At 43.4% G+C, this 16175-nt stretch overlaps 1 protein-coding gene and 1 non-coding gene across 2 annotated transcripts in view; one reads left to right on the top strand and one right to left on the bottom strand.

The window, feature by feature from the left end:
* Positions 1–16175, bottom strand: part of LOC124545856 — a 1204377-nt gene that overhangs the window by 1055593 nt on the left and 132609 nt on the right. The gene's annotated exons all lie outside the window — the stretch shown is intronic.
* Trnak-uuu lies at positions 240–312 on the top strand. The gene has a single exon. It is a non-coding gene; the product is annotated as a tRNA-Lys (tRNA).

The raw sequence follows: 16175 nt of genomic DNA on the forward strand, positions 1-16175 counted from the left end.
ATTTCGTTCGGTCCTGTCTGCAAGCTGTCATACACATATTTAAATATTTGATTAGTGAACACACCGCTAGTCAGTTGTAAGGGAGACTAAGAAACAATGCGTAACACGACAGTTTCGACCAACGTAGTCTGAGTACACGCACGCTTTGCCGGCTGGGAAGGGAACCAAGCACCCTTCATGAGCTGTTACTCATCTCTTCGCTAACGGTAACATTCTTAAGCGAGAACGTGTGTGTCAGAGCCCGGATAGCTCAGTCGGTAGAGCATTAGGCTTTTAACCTAAGGGTCCAGGGTTCAAGTCCCTGTTCGGGCGAAAATTTTGTCAATGTTCTTAAGAAAACGGACAACATGCAAAATACTAATGCCGCTGAGGCAGGCTACCTGGTAGCGTGAACTCTGCTCTTGCAAATAGGGTTGCCAGATTAAATTGACAGAATTACCGAATATTACCTGACGAAAGAATTTGCTGAGGTGAAGGCTGGGGGTGAACACAACAGAACACTTTCGAAGTAAGCACTGAAAATTATATTCATTATAGCTAATTACCTGTTTGAAAAAAAAAACAGTTAATTTATTTGTAAAAGGCATTGCATGTTGGAGACTTGAAGTTGCAACGGATGCGAAATTGTGCTCTTACCATATCGACACTCAATTGTTGACTTGAATTTGCAAATCAGTAAATAGATTACTGATATGAATGAAATTCTAATAATACCGAACACGAAGCAGAAATACCAAGCATTTCGGTAGAAAACCAACATGTGCAATCCAGCTTGCAAATGACATTATTTATTAGTTGACATAAAAGTTTTCTGGGTGTGGTAACGCGTCATAATGTATAAAACTACTGCTGCTGGAGAAAAACCACCGTTTCGGCCACGGTTGCAGCGGCCTTCTTCTGGGTTTCCAGCAGCGGTAGTTTTATACATTATGATGCGGTACCACACCCAGAAAACTTTTATGTCGACTCATTCTGGCCGCGGAAGCCTACGCAATTATATAATTTATTAGGTTTCCAATAATTTCTCCCCTCATTCATAAGCAAGTAATTTGGAATTACCGTACGGATTACTGCGGTATCTTTGCAAATCAATATAAAGCAGACTATTGGCTGCACTTAATGAAATTCGCAAGTGCAATGACACAGGAAGATACTTTTGTACATACGAGCGATCACGATCAATGGACAATGCTGAGCCTCACAGGACACTTGCCGGACGTGTCTACACGTGCTGAAGGTACGTGTATTCACATCACATTTTCTTCCGATATATCAGGTGGTTACAAAATACAGCTGCTCACACACGTCCAGCGAAACTGGGTAAATATTCCAATGGGTTAATGCAGAACCGATTTACGCTGAAAAAGATGTATAGAAATAGGATTAGGGACGGGACGTGGACAGAAATGGCAACAGAAGTGAGAAAGGTACAATGTTAATTTTATTTTTAGCCGCCGCTTACATATGTTGTTCAATATGAGCACCAGAGACATCGATGAGATGCTATACAGCATCTGGTTGCCGAAATTGGAGCTGTTCTTCAGCGTTAAATGTGTTCTGCATATGTATTGAAACACGTATGTAACGCAGCAGCGATGGCGAGGCATTGTAGCATCTGTGACCAGAGAGTATGCGCTTGACCGCGCGAGTGTTGCGAGCGGTTCTCAGTCAGTAGTAGTCTTTGCGAGTTAGTTGTCGCTATGCAGAGTAGCAGTCAGTCAGTCGTTGCGAGTCTGTAGCTCTGTCTAGTTGAGAGCAGTACTCAGTCTGTAGTCGTCATGCAGAGCGGTCGGTCAGTAGTAGCAGCCCAGTGCGGTTGTGTGATGTAGGCGGTCGGCAACAATGGTCAAGATGAGGAATAAGGTATACTGTTAATTAATATAATCATTAGATAATGAAAAATTTTATTTATTGTAATTATTCTCCAACAAGTCTCCCAATAATAATTTTTTTATTTCAAAAGCATTTTCTCAAAAATTTAGTTTTTTTATTGAACTCAAGATTTCGTTGCACTTCCCATTTCATTCCACTTCTTTTGAAGAAAAATTCCACAAAAATCACAAAAAAAAGAGAATATTATTATTTGCAATGCAGTTCCTCCAAGCGGTGCGCAACAACAAGAGCAGATATGTGACATCCATTTATTCTGAGGTAAGACTTTAATTCTGATTGTTTTACACAGGGCCAAAGACCGATATTTCGGTTTAATTAAATTTTCTTATCACTGAATGGACTTTAATTTTTCATCAGGAATTTATATTTGAGTCAGATTGCGTATTTCACATTTTTGTTGCCATTGTCAGTACATTTCATTGTGGGCAGGTTACGCATAGAGCCATGTCCAGTAGCATCCCTAAATAATATTGGCCATTCTTTTAAATTTCTGTGGGGAGGTTACACTCGGCTCCCATTTCTATTAAGTATTGCTTTATTTTCTTATAAAAAAATAGCGGTGGGGAGGTTACAGTATCAAGCGTCGCTTGGTTACTATAATATTACTGCCCACAGTGGACCACCTTGAGTAGGCGCACTTTAATTGTAAAAGCGCGGTACATTGTGAAGATTGATGCATCCACGTCACACTTCCTTGGAGGGATTCCAACGACAGCTTACAATAGCGATTTGCTGGTCCTGTTTTGTGTTCTGTTTCTCGGTATTTATTGCAGCCCTGTCACACATCTGCGCTTATACTCGGCATACAAGTGCCTTCCTTTCCAGTCGACGGTTGGTGGAGAAGTGTTAACATATTCCATAGATTTAATAAGCACTTTGTTTGCACACGTTTACGACAAGGATGTAGAGAAAGTTCCATCGGTACTTTCCGATCTATATTCTTGGCCTTAATGATGAATCTTCATCTACACGATCAATGACATCTTCAGATTCCATTGTACAAACACTTCTTTTCTGAAAACCTTGGTCACTGATTTCAACGACTCACTTCATCATAGGTTTGTGTATTCTTGAACGCCGGCTCTCTATTTTTAACCACCAGGATTTCGAAAGAGCAACGTCGTCTTTCTTCCGAAGATTCCGATTAAGGTATTGGCATCATGTCTGTAACAAATTTGTGTGGTCCCTACCTATCTGTTACAATCCTTGCAATACTGTTTTAAGATTGCTGTCCAACCTAGTTGATAAGGTTTGAAAACGCTGGAGCAATGCTCTAGAACCGGTCATGCTAGCGTCTTGCATGCAGTTTCCATTACAGATGCACTGCGCTGTGTTACAACCCTTGCACGACTTCCGTCCTCCTTTCCTAACACGGTTTTACCCGTTCGTGGCATTTGATACAGCTTTTTAGTACTGCTCCTACATGTTTAAATGGTATGGTGCGCTCCCAATGTTCGCTACAGACCTAGACTGGTGTACAAAACTTCAGGACGAAAGTAACTTCCGGATGATTTGTCATTGCCAGGTAAAATAGCTCGATGAATCTTGAACAATACTTAGAATGAACTGCTGCGGTGTAGTACTGAAGGTAAGCGAAAGAAATACGCTACAAGACGAACAAAAATGACACTTTTATTCAACGTCAATAATTACGCTTAAGTCGCCGCGATTTCGATGGTCCCCAGGACATTATAAACGGAGAGGCATGATCCTCAACATACTGTATGACCACCAAGAAGGGCACTGCACACTCTACAACGGGCTCCCGTGCTGGCCACAAGGTTTTTAAGGAGTCCTTACGGTAGAGCGTTCCACTCCTCTGTCAGCGCCGTTTACAACTGTTCGAAGGTTGTAGGTGCATATGGGCTTGCTGCCATACGCCATCCCAACGTACTCCACACTGCTCGATCGGATTTAAAGTGGGGAACCGGGCAGGCCAGTCCATTCGATTAATATCCTCCGTTTCTAAGAGCTGTTACATGCACTGTTCATTGCGGTCGGGCATTGTCATTCATAAAATTCAAGTCATGGCCGAATGCATCCCTGTAGTCGTAGAGAGTACAGTGTAATAATAGCTTCCAATGGTCAGTGTACAGTGTTCCAACATTGAGAGATCAGTAGGCCCACGCAATATTATGCTTCCCCACATCGTATGACCCTGACGTTCGAAAATGTTCCTAGAGTTGCGTGCTCCCACCAATCGCCATATGAAGACTTCGGTCTCATCCGGGCAGAGTTCTCGACCCAATGCAAACAGTGCTGCTGATCTGTGAGTGTCACCGGAACACGACGTTTTGGTCATTGGGGAAAGAGACCAGCGCCGTGCAATCGCCTTGCCACTGGGGAGTGTGATATTGCGTACCTTGCAGTCCCTTTAAATGTGGTTGCAACTGCACTCGCTGTTTGACCAGAGTCCCTTACTGTCTGTTGCAAACAATATGATGTTGCGGTTGAGCTTGGTGACCACCTCCTCTCCTTTGAGCGGCTGTGCATGTGATTCGAAACGGCCCCCAAGCACCTGAAATAGTATTGCGAGCAATAATCAACTCCTGGGCTTCAAACGTCGCACTTCTTCCTCCAAGTTTCCTGATGACTCTTCCCCTTTTGGTGTCATCCACACGTAGTCTCCGAGCCATATTGTAGCGAAGAATACCACCACAGTGCACCGTAACTGCTCTGTGATTGACACACACTATCTTTTCCAGTTTCTTCAACTACCTCGTGTCCATGCACGACTGGGAGACCACTGGCAACATGCTCCCGCAGTTTCACTCATTTACACCGAGTAGTTAATTTGTTGCACTACTTTATCAATCTCATCCTTAAGTTTTGCAGAGCGGTGTAGTTATATAATACTATCATTAGCAGGAAAAACCTACCACCAACAGGAGTTGAAAACGAAAAACTCACACAACATTAGGTCTGAAACACGTTTATCGTATCACGTCTGACTGGCTCTGCCAGCTACAGTCAAAGCACTCAAGCAGCCGGCTGCCTCAGAGAACCTAACAAAACAAGAATCACAAACAAATGTCACACGGTAATTTACAGCGAGCCGCTGATTTTATAGTCAAACTCACCTCTCTGATGAAGACTTCGGCATGTTACAGGATCGAAATCGCTGCGCTTGGAGCAGGAGACATCCTCGGTGCACAGTAACAACCGCAACTTCCCTATTACTAAAAATCCTCGTATACCCTTGCGTGAACGGCCGGCGCAGCAGTATAAATCCACCAACTGCCTAACCACTCGCCCAGACCGTCGCAGAGGATTTTGTCCCAGTAACTTGCCACGACACTTTTTCCCTCTGACTTAAATCATTACCTTGAAACGTTTCTCGAACTATATAAGTAAAACTGTTTCTGCATCAGTCTCTTTTTTTATTTTCGGACTATGCGTTTCTATAAGATTATCTTCAGTCGGAGAATTGTTACAGTCTTGGTGTCAGTGTAGAGCACAGCCGTCTTTTCACAATAGTAACCCACATGCAACGCAGGTCTGCTGATGTGAAAAGGCATCAGTGCTCTATACTAATACCAAGAATGTAACTCTCCGCCTGAAGATGACAGAGAGAACCATGGAAACGCACAGTGGAAAAATAAACAAATGAGTAACGCAGTAAGTATTTTTATCAGTATAGTCATCAATAGCTGCATCCCTCACGATGTCGTCCTTTACGGACGAAATATCATTCTGTGTTCTATATCCCATATGGGACCATGTCACCGGGTGCTGGCACCCAGACATACGGACAGCATCGCAAACCAGCAGTCGTGACTTCTCGACAGAAATACTTGCCCTTTCGCAGTATTTCTGTGATGGTTACTATGCAACTCGTCCTCAGAAAAGAAAGATAACTGTCCGCATTGGGGACAGACAGTGGTTACAAAAACCAGCTTCTTCTGCACCTGTCCTCTCCTTAGCCACAACTGCTTCAGCCACATCCCGCACCCGTATTTAAAATGAGCCATGTACAAGTAAATCACTTGATGTTGAACTTCTCAGTTCTCAAGAGGCAGAAATTAGAAGATTTTTGGCTGGAAATAATAATAATAATAATACAGAATAGGCCCTTAAGCAATGTAGTAGCCATCACATAGCAACTGTTGTTTTTTTGCTATCAATGAGTTCGTGCGTTGCGAACTCAATAAAGAAGGAATATCTAGTCAACTGTGGGAAATACCTACAACGTGGAGAAGGAATTTATCTGAGATATTAAAGCACAGTTCGACTGTCACAGAGGCATGGTACAAATTATGTGAATGTGAATGAACTATGTGAGAAAGATATTGTTCATTCATTCGCTTCACAAGTTGTAACCTCCAGCAAACTGTGCTAGGTGTTAAACTGGCATTTGAAAAAAAAAAGTAATTGTTAGTAACTCTTGTAATCAGCATTACCCACTTACGAAATAGTGATGAAATGAACAGAAACCTTTCAAGAACAATTTAGTTTCGTGATCTAAACACAACTGAATTCTCTTTTTTCTACCCCTCAGAAAATTATATTTTACCCTTCAGGGCCTAATTACTCCAGGTTGGGAACCACTGAGAAGGGATGGCGGTTATCGCTGAAACAACCGGTTTTCGGCTTTATCGTTTTTATTAACCACGCCACTTTAACTTGACCATTAAAACCGCTCAAAATAACCGGTTTTCGATTTTTTGTTCACATTACTGTTTTGTGATAAACGTAGAAATCTTAACAAAGACTGAAAAATTTTAACTCTCTCGGTATCAAGATACAGAGCATCAAAATATTAAATTAGATAGACAAGTAAAAGATAAGTTCGTTCGCCCATGGTTCGCTGGTATTCTCAAAAAAAGGTAAGTGGTTCAATATTAGAAGGTATAACCAGCCTTCTCGTACTGACTAATTTTTTGAAACTCTGCTCAAAAATCATGTTGTAATCGGGGATCATACCAGTGTTTTGTCATTACGAATATTCAATGCTAAGGGTCAAAACTGTGGTTGAAGAAGTTGTTTTTCATGTTATTTTGTCCGTTTTCAAGGTCTACAAGCAGATAAAGGCGTTTTATGTAGATCAACTACTTTATATTTTTGTTGCGCAATATGAATGAATAATGTGGCACTCAAATCTTTTATCTTTTACAGCAAACGAAGCATTGTACTTCTAGGGTTGGTTGGTGCCATTCTGCAATACAACGGATGTCCGACGACAACAGGGACAAGCTACCGTATAGACCGGGCGGGGGAACGTCTCGTACACCGCAATTTCACGCGTACCTTAAACCACGACACGTTATTGTCCCAGCAATGCTGTACCAATAATTATGCCATGCGTTTGTTGTTCGTGTCTATTGACTTCATTATTAAAAGAGCACTGATCGCTTTTCTTATTTACTGTAATAACACAATATTTTAAAATAACGCGTATTTTACTTATAATAATTACTTTTTAAAAGAAAGGTTTGTTTAAAAACGAAACATTTTGTCACTGTTTCAATGTTCAAATGATATTTCGGTCTTTTATCCGGTTATTAGTAAAAAAATAACAAAATGTCTGTTATAACCGAGACCAAACAAATATCGAAAAATATCGGTTATTCGGAACTAAAATACCGATATCGATTTTAACTGGTCGATTTTTCCCGTCGCTACCACTGACATGGTGGGACCTGACAGGCGTACTGTGTGTGGCCGGACGACACGTGACAAAGAACGATTCGTCCCCATTGGCGCCCGCCTATCTCTCCGCTACAGCCCACCATCACTCGCCATTACGGCGCACCGCAGGCGCGCCTCTAGCTAGAGGGTGGGCATTGGGCGCCATAATGGCCGTTAATGCGTCTAGTTAGGCCGCCAATCTCGATACCCGCACCCCATGAAACCGATAATCCGTTCCCGCCGTCACAACGGCCGCCGCTAAAGCAATTTCCAGTCGCCGTTACTCGATACTGCAACGCACTCTAAAAGCCCGCCGCCGCTGCCCGTCAGCCCCTGTTCCGACCGCCGCTGGCAAAATTGCGCCGGGCCTCAGGAGCCAGCAAGTGTCCAGTGGCCCTGGCAGTGCGCACGCGTGTTCAGTTGCCAGCCTCCGCTAACATACCTTTCTTGTCCATCACCTCTTGTCCATCACCTCACGTTACGCTAGTCCATGAGCAGGGAAAGATTAAAAAAAAAAATCAATCATGTCTCTCCCAGGTAAAGCCTGCTACACTTTCTGGGCCGGTAACAGTGCTCACCCAAGTCTAAATCGAGTCCGGCAACGGCACTGGCGGAACACAATTGTGGGGGTTCGCAGCCCCAGGACGCTCTCCGCGAGGGGCCGTATGGTGTATGGGTGTGGCGGGGCGTGCGTGGGGAGCCAATATCATCCTCTCCCACCCCTACATCGCCAACGTCCAGTCCTTCTTCCCAGCTCCATCCGCGAAAAAAAGTACTGTCGGTAATCGTCTGCACGAGCCCAGATTTATCTACCCTTAGAAGTTCGGGTCGTTATGCGAGGCGTTTGTTGAAGGATATAGCACGTTGCTCGACTTGTCTTGGGAAGCGGGCTACGGTATTCTGTAGTGTACTACGCCTTTCTTGCAGCGTCTCCCACTTCAATTTCTTGAGTATCGCTGTAACAATGAGGATGACAAAAAAATCCATGAGGAATCATGCAACTCTTCTTTGAATCATTTCTACAACGACCAACGATTCTCAAGATTTCACACCCGCTCTGGTATATGTTGTTGTTGTTGTGATCTTCAGTCCTGAGACTGGTTTGATACAGCTCTCCATGCTACTCTATCCTGTGCAAGCTGCTTCATCTCCCAGTACGTACTGCAGCCTACATCCTTCTGAATCTGCTTAGTATATTCATCTCTTGGTCTCCCTCCACGATTTTTACCCCCTCCAATACTAAATTGGTGATACCTTGATGCCTCAGAACATGTCCTACCAACGGATCCCTTCTTCTAGTCAAGTTGCGCCACAAACTCCTCTTCTCCCCAATTCTATTCAATACCTCCTCATTAGTTATGTGATCAACCCATCTAATCTTCAGCATTCTTCTGTAGCACCACATTTCGAAAGCTTCTATTCTCTTCTTGTCCAAACTATTTATCGTCCATGTTTCACTTCCATACATGGCAACACTCCATACAAATACTTTCAGAAGCGACTTCCTGACAAATCTATACTCGATGTTAACAAATTTCTCTTCTTCAGAAACGCTTTCCTTGTCATTGCCAGTCTACATTTTATATCCTCTCTACTTCGACCATCATCAGTTATTTTGCTCCCCAAATAGCAAAACTCATTTACTACTTTAAGTGTCTCATTTCCTAATCTAATTCCCTCAGCATCATCCGAGTTAACTCGTCTATATTCCATTATCTTCGTTTTGCTTTTCTTGATGTTCATCTTATATCCTCCTATATCCTCCTTTAAAGACACTTAACCATACAGTAAAGCTGCATGACCTCGGGAAAAATTACGGCTGTAGTTTCCCCTTGCTTTCAGCATTTCGCAGTACCAGTCAGTATTACAAGGCCAGATCAGTCAATCATCCAGACTGTTGCCCGTGAAACTACTGAAAAGGCTGCTGCCCCTCTTCAGGAACCACACGTTTGTCTGGCCTCTCTACAGACACCCCTCCGTTGTGGTTGCACCTATGGTACGGCTATCTGTATCGCTGAGGTACGCAAGCCTCCCCACCAACGGCAAGGTCTGCGGTTCATGGAGGGGGGAGGGGGGTATATATGTCTCACAAATGTTTTTATTCACGAAGATGAATTGTCGCATCTGCCCTGACCAACACAGTCACCAGATCTCAATATTATTGAGTATTTGTGGCTTAATTCGCAGAGAACGACGCGTGACTACTCACCTTCGCCACTATTTTGCAGGAAAAATGGTACAAGATTCCCCTGAAAACCAGTAAGAACCTGTATTTATATATTCCCAGACGACTGGTAGCTGTTTTGAACACAAACGGTTTTCCTACACTGTATTACGCATGCTAATGTGTTTCGTTTTTTGCCACCCTTGTGTACGAATGGAGCTGATGCCAGCAAACGGGAACGGGCTGTTCTAATGTCATGAGGTATTTTCGTACGTTGGCCAAATAAACATTTACAAACCAAAGGGTATAGCATTCATTCATACTTTGATTAGTGAAATAAATGATGTACACTAACTTTTACTATGTCTCAGCTACAACGGAAGTATTTTTTTCCAATAGTAACCTGAGGTATACATTTGTGAATGTTCCACGATTTCATTATGCGCAAGTGCCGCCAGCTGTTGGCCATAACTAAGAAAATATCAGCAAGTCAATGAATCAGTGTGCAGCAGCTCGTGACAACCAGAAGACACAGATGTGGTTGGTTCGCTATATTCCCCTGTATAACTGAATATCGTTATTGTTATTTTTCAACATAATTATTGAGTCGTTATTTTACTACTTATTGTAATATAGAATATTTCGTAATTAGTTATTTTAGTCCATAAAATGAAGCCAAGTGAGCGAAGTGTGTTTTGCAAAATCATTAAAAAAATCAAGTAAGAGCATTACCACATAAAGAAAAATTGTCCTTCCTCCAGAAGTTCAGGTCTGAAAGGATTAATATGGGAGTGAAAGACTATGTTTAAAAAAAATAGAAGCTTATACCCTCTAAGACAAAGAAAAACAATGCACCACAAGGAATTACCCGAATGGGATGGAAATCGGTAGATATGATTTACTCCTACAGGTACAGACAAACAGATGATTACAACTTCAGAAAAAATTGGATGATTGATTCCACAAAAAGAGCTTCACAAATTGAGCAAGTCAATAACGCGTTGCTCCTCCCCGGCCCTTACAAGAGGAGTTATTCGATGATGATGATGATGATTGTTTTGTGGGGCGCTCAACTGCGCGGTCATCAGCGCCCGTACTAAAGTCCCAATTTTTACGCAGTCCAATCTAACACTATCACGAATGATGACAATGAGGATGAAATGATGAGGACAACACAAACACCCAGTCCCCTGGCACAGAAAAATCTACAACGCGGCCGGGAATCGAACCCCTTTTTTTGTAACCATATATATTTATTTACATTATTAACAACGATACATAAACATTTCTTTCTATTAAGCTACTATATTCCTAAAGTTGGTAACATTACTGTCGTTTTTGTAGTTTTTCGTTTGTATATTCTTTTTCTTTTTAATTTTTCCTTTATTTTTGTTCCTCGTAACCATTTCCATGGCCATTTGTCGTCTTTTTTGTAGATAAACCATTGCAGGACAGGCATAATAATTTATATCTAGCGTCAACACATCATTGATTATGAGCTCAGATTGTGTGTATATGATGCACTTTGTGGTGCAACAGGTACGTTGTGCATGTTGGTATGATTTTCTTTCTTTAATCAGCACTGTTACGTGGGACAGTATGACAGATGGAGCAGAAGTGGAAATTTTTTTTTTACATATACTACAGAACTAAAAGGTAAATTGAAACAAAGCAATGCCATGGTATCTAAGAAGCAGACAGGAGAGAGTGAGTAAACATTAAAAATTTTATGAAGCACATAATAAAGGAAACCATTCAAATATTATGAGTAACGGGCATTTTTCACCAAGTAACGCTTGTATCCTTATACAATATAGTGCAAATAGTGAAGTTTACCTGGACGCTATGCAACACTGCATGACAGGAAGTAAATGTTGTCTTTTATTAACAAACGTAAGTTTGGAATACACTGGCGTCAGTACTACTGTAAGTACTTTTGACTCTGATTTGGATGTGAGCATCACAGATGTTTAGTGGGGAGCACTTTGTTACGCTGCTTTCACGGAGAAGAAACACTTTAGATTACTTCTTGAGTATTTGAGACGAGAGGAAGAACACTTTATCTTGTCTGTTGCTCTTAATCACTTTCATTTTACACTTTCTTCTTGTGGTAGGGTGGCTGGTGGCGGTGCTGAGGGTCACAGGCTAGGGAGGACTCTGGCCATTGCTGTCTGCAGCGGAAAGTGCAGCAGGTTTTTGAAGTTCCCGCGGTAGCGCCTGTGCTGCCGGGTCCCGTGGTCCAGAGGCAGCAACGCTAGCCACTAGAACACGAGCTGCGGACGGAGTTATTCGGCTTGGCATTCATCGATAGAGGTTTTGGATGTCCCCGTGAGGAATATCGTTTCTAATTCTGTCGAATTACTGCTTAGATCGTCAAAATCCCGAACTGTTTCGAGGGCCCTGTCCATAATACTGTAGAAGTTTACAATTGGGGAGAGCTCCGGCGAATTTACTTGTCAAGGTAGGGTTTGCCAAGCATGAAGACAAAGCAGTAGAATCACTCACCCTGTTAGGTTGGGCATTACTTTGCTGAAATGTAAGCCAATGGTGGCTTGCCATGAAGGGCGACAAAACGTGGCGTAGACTTGTTGGCCGGGAATCTGACTGGAGTAGAATTGTATTCAAGGATCAATCCCGCCTCGAACTGAGCTCTGATGACCAGCCAAGCCGTGTTTGGAGAGGCTTCGGCTGCGGTGGCATACCAATCTGACTGTTGCCCGCCGTACGGGTCGACAACCGGGAACAATGAATAGTCTGGAGTACCATTTTATATCATAGCGGAACCCCTTTGGTTGCCATACGGTACGTCGCCGATATTCTACGTCCCATTTTGTTGTCCTTGATCGCAAGCCATCCTAGGCTTACATTTCAGCAAGAAAACGCCCACCCGCACACGGCGAGAGTTTCTATTGCTGATCTTCACGCTTGCCAAACCGTGCGTTGCCCAGTAAAGTCGTGAGATCTCTCTCCAATGGAGAGCATCTGGAGTATTATGGGCAGCTATGGATTCTGACGACGTAACGCGCCGATTGGACATAATTTGGCCCGATATCCTTCAACAGGACATCCAACAACTCTGTTAATCAATACCAAGACGAGTAACTTCTTGCCTACGAGCCAGAGGCGTACCAACGCGTTATTGACTTGCCCAATTTGTGAAGCTCTTTCTCTTGAATGAATCATGCAGTTTTTCTGAAATTGTAATCATTTGTTTGTCGTACATGTACGTCGTGTCTACCGATTTCCGCCCCATTTGGATAATACCTCCGCAGTGCCTCGTTCCTTTTTTCTTTTTTTGTCCTTGGATGTATTACGGTTGTTCAGCAGTACCATGGGCTCCTAGCCGGCCCTGATCTGTGAAGGGACTGATAACCAGGCAGTGTAGTCCCTGGTCCGCCCCCAGTAACTGAGTGGTCAGCGCGACAGAATGTCAATCGTAGGGGCCCGGGTTCGATTCCCGACTGGGTCGGAGATTTTCTCCGCTTAGGGACTGGGTGTTGTTCTAATCATCATCATTTCATCCCCATCGACGCGCAAGTCGCCGAAGGGGCGTCAAATCGAAAGACTTACACCCGGCGAAGGGTCTACCCGACTGGAAGCCCTTGTCACGACATTTTTAGTGCAGTCCCTTTAATCCACAAACCAACCAACCAGATTTGTGGTACGTTAAGAGTGGGATGTCGGTAAGTAATATTTGGGGGTTTGGGGTGGGGAGACTGTAGAGACGATAACAACGTGACCCTCTTCCTCTTTCGCCCATCTTACGAACCCACGCCTCCTGGAGTCCAGACGCTCTCCTTCCGTATTTCTACGTCTGGCGGCGCGTGGCCAGAGCCCCGAAAGCTCCTGGTGGGCGGCGTTGCCGCATCGTCCCTCCTCTTCCTCACGGTCTGCAGCAGAGGGGCGTCCGCGTAGCGCACGCCTACGCCCACGGTACACCGTACAGACGGGAGTTCCGCTTTGGTTGTATCGTCTGTCCGGCACTCGGACTCTCTATGGAGTGCTGCGCCACACTACACTATGGCATGCGTGTTATTTCACCGCGATTGTCACGAGTTGCAGCCACGCTAGCCATACGTATTACAAAAAACGAATCTACGTACGTACATAAGTGTGTACGTACACAGAGTGTCTCTTCCAAGACTCGTCACACGCATTTTGTACGGTGCTTCAATAGATATTTGCGATTTCGTTTTTGTGTCGCGTAGCTGGACTCAGCTCAGATAAACACTACTCATCACCTTTTTTATGCACGCCCTGTGTCGACGGAAAGCGTCGGTTTTTTCCCCTTTGAAAATATAATGATTTTTAAAGCTAAATTTTACGTGCCCATTCGATACAGCTGGCCCATGTTAGCCTATTTCGATATTCCTTTTATCGATATTTATTAACAGGGGAAGAGAAACCCATTCAATAAGCAGTACCTGAGCAGCGAGAACACCGCCTTGGCACGCGCTGACAACTGCCGCCATTGATGCAGCGCTACTGAGCAGCTGCTGGAGTGGCGTTTATGCCTCGTGTTCTACTGTCCCTGTTCATACGTATCGATACAACAAATATCGGACTAGACTAATTTGGGACCGCTCTGTTGAATGAACACGTAAAATTCCGATTTAAAAATAATTTTGTTTGTAACCGGAAACAAACCATGCTTCCTGTTGAAACTGGGCATTGCATGAAAGAAGCGACGAACAGCAATCTTTGGTTTCACTCCAACAACACAATGCTGAAAGGTAATTGCAAATATCTGCTGAAATACTACGGAAAATGCACATGACGAGTCTTAGGAGAGACACCCGGAATTTGTACCTATTTATATATGTAAATTTCAGATCTAATCCTAGACCATGGACTGATTTCAACCAAACTTGGTACATAAATCATTTACTGTCTGGAGGGAATCACTATGGGGTAAGAACCACCTACCTACGAAAGGGACAGGGCTGGGCGTGAAAAGTAGTGCAGCTCATGACGCGCGAATTGACAGACTTCTTTCTAGGCGCTACAGTCTGGAACCACGCGATCGCTAAGGTCGCAGGTTCGAATCCTGCCTCGGGCATGGATGTGTGTGATGTCCTTAGGCTAGTTAGATTTAAGCAGCTCTAAGTTCTAGGGGACTGATGACCTCAGATGTTAAGTCCTATAGTGCTCAGAGCCATTTTTTTTTCTCTAGTATTTGAGAATGAGTGCACTTAGTGACTTGCAACAAACTTTACACACAACATCACACCTTTCTAAAACTTCTTTCTCGATGACAGCCCCACTTAAAATCACAAGAGCGATTCGCTGTTCATGTAGTAAAACTGCCCCATGACGTTTTAATTTATTACTTCTTTATTAATAACTCATTGCCGACATATTTTTCGGGCAGTATTCATATATACCACTGAATATACCTGCCAAATTATATTATTGTACACTACATTGTTAAGGAGATATGACGTCATAAACATTGAGCTGCGTGAAATGTAAACTGCAGGACAAAATTATCTACATATACAGGTGAAATATGTGTACAATTACGTGCGAAATATGTTAAATGTATGTGAAATGCATGTGACATTTACGTACTCTGGCAAAGTCGCGATTAAGAAAGCTTATCGAAATCCACTGGATCGATTTCAATCAAACATGGCTCACATATTACAATCTGGAAAGCAATACCGTGCGGGTAAGAACCACGAACCTCCTTTTGGGGTGCGGGTGATAACGTGGAGAGAGAGAGAGAGAGAGAGAGAGAGAGAGAGAGAGAGAGAGAGAGCCTTGTGTGGAAGTGCAACTAGTGCGATAAGCAGTTCAGATAAGAAGAGAATTGAATCTTTTCAAATGTGGTGCTACAGAAGAATGTTGGAAATTCAACAGGTAGATCGAATAACTGGTGTGGAGGTACTCAATCGAATAAGAGAAAAAAGAAATTTACAGCAAAAGTTGAAACAAGGCGTCGGCTGATACGACGCATCACAAGGTATCAAGAAATCGTCAATGTGGTAATGGAAAGAAGTGTCGGGTATAAAAATTGTTGAGGGAGACCTAGGCTGGAATACAGTAAGAACCTTTAAATGGTTATAGGTTGCAGTAGTTATGTATGCACAGGCTAGTGTAGTTCAGAGAGCTGCAACGAACCATTATCTCGACTGAAGACCACAACAACACCATCTACCTGTGTGCGGTACATCTCGGAGAGAGTGTCTGGTATCACCATCTTCCCCCCATTTTCTGTTCCATTCGGGAATGGTGCACAGATCAACTCTGGCGAACCTCCGCATGAGTTCCTATTTCTCTGGTTCCTCTTCCTGGTTATTTCGAGAGTTCAATGTGGGAGGAAGCAATGCGTTGTCTGACTCTATTTGCAATGTACCCCTCGGCATTTTAATGGAATTCCTCTCAGTGATGTATCTCGCTACACTTCTAGCGACTGCCTCTGGTGTTTTGTGAGCACCTCCCCAACCCTGTCGTTCTTATGAAACGTAGCTATGACGAAACACGTCGC

The sequence above is a fragment of the Schistocerca americana genome, chromosome 8, assembly GCF_021461395.2.
Source record: "Schistocerca americana isolate TAMUIC-IGC-003095 chromosome 8, iqSchAmer2.1, whole genome shotgun sequence".
NCBI classification, from domain to species: domain Eukaryota; kingdom Metazoa; phylum Arthropoda; class Insecta; order Orthoptera; family Acrididae; genus Schistocerca; species Schistocerca americana.